Below are 1926 nucleotides of genomic sequence, written 5' to 3'. Positions count from 1 at the left end.
AAATGTGTTTCTGCTGAAGCCTCAATTGAGCAGTTCTTAATGAATTAGACTGTGATGCTTAAAGCATCCATGAAGTGGAGGCTCAGGGGAGAAGCCATCTCACAGGCATCAAGAGAGGGCTTCATAGTCTTAAAGATCAGTTGATAACCATAATGGAGTCCAATGCACATGGAAAGCTTTAAATTCAGTATATTCCATCCTTAAAAAGGACATGAACCCCAAAATGGACATGGATTAGGACAGTACAGTTTTTAAGATGCTCCTTTAGAGACAAGAATATACAATGGGGAAAAGATAGTCTCTTCAACAAATGGTGCTGGGAAAACCGGACGGCTACATGCAACAGAATGAAACTGGACCACTTTCTTACACCAGACATAAAAATAAATTCAAAATGGATTAAAGACCTATATGTGAGACCTGAAACCATAAAAATCCTTGAAGAAAACATTGGCAGTAATTTCTTTGACATCTTCTTTGACCATAGCAACATTTTTCTAATAGGTCTCCAGAGGCAAGGGAAAGAAAAGCAAAAACAAACTATAGGGACCTGCACCAAAATAAGCTTTTGCACAGTGAAGAAAATCATCAACAAAACAATAAAGACAACCCACTGGATAGGAGAAAATATTTGCACTATATCCAGTAAGGGATTAGTATCCAAAATATATAAAGAATGTCTACAACACCAAAACAAAAACAAAAACAAAAACTCACAAAAAATCCAATCCAATTAAAAAAATGCAGAGAAGACATGAATAGACATTTTTCCAAAGAAGATTTACAGATGGCCAACAGACATATGAAAAGATGCTCAACATCACTAATCATCAGGGAAATGCAAATCAAAACTATAAGAGATCACCTCACACCTACCAGAATGGCTAGAATCAAAATGGCAAAAAACAACAAGTATTGGCAAGGATGTAGAGAAAAAGGAACCTTCATGTAACACTGATGGGAATGCATACTGGGCAGCCACTGTGGAAAACAGTATGGAAGTTCCTCAAAAAATTTCAAATACAAATACCATACAATCCAGTAATTCCACTACTAGTATTTACCCACAAAAAACAAAAACACTAATTTGAAAAGATCTATGTACCTCTATGTTTACTGCAGTACTATTTACAATAGCCAAGATATGGAAGTAACTCAAGTGTCAGTGTACAGATGAATGGTAAAGATGTGGTAAGTACACACAATGGAATATTATCCAACCAAAAAATAGAATGAGATCTTGTCATTTGTGACAACATGGATGAACCTAGAGAGTATTACAGTAAGTGAAATAAGTCAGACAAAGACAAATACCATATGACTTCACTTATATGCACTATCTAAAAAAAAAAAAAATGAATAAACAAAATGCAAAAACAGACCCATAAACACAGAGAACAAACTGATGGTTGTTGGAGGGAAGAAGGTGGGAGGATGGGCAAGATGGGAGAAGGGGAGAAGGAGATACAGGTTTCCAATTATGGAATGAATAAAATCCCCAGAGATAAAAGGTATAGCATAGGGAATATAATCCATGATATAATAATAGTGTTGTACAGTTGACAGATGGCAGCTACACTTGTGATGAGCCCAGCATAATGTATGGAGAAGTTTAATCACTATGTTGTACACCTGAAACTTACGTTGACGTTGTATGTCAACTATACCCAAAAAATTTTTAAAGGCGCTGCTTTATTTCCAATTACATTTTCTACTCACCACAAATGGAAGCATAAATAAATATTTATATTCCTCTAAAGACTCTAGATGGGAAGTACTTCTAAGAATTTTAAAGGCAAAGACAGAGAACCCACTGAGACAGAGAAAAAGTTATAGGTCAGTGCTACTACAATAGTTTCAGGGCAGAGGGAACGGTCTCTTTTGGGAAAACGTAATCAAACACAGGAAACAAAAAGAAATCATAGA

The sequence above is a fragment of the Enhydra lutris genome, unplaced genomic scaffold (genome assembly GCF_002288905.1).
Source record: "Enhydra lutris kenyoni isolate GAN:26980312 unplaced genomic scaffold, ASM228890v2 scaffoldscaffold18, whole genome shotgun sequence".
In the NCBI taxonomy this organism is placed as follows: domain Eukaryota; kingdom Metazoa; phylum Chordata; class Mammalia; order Carnivora; family Mustelidae; genus Enhydra; species Enhydra lutris.
This window is presented reverse-complemented; position numbering follows the sequence as displayed.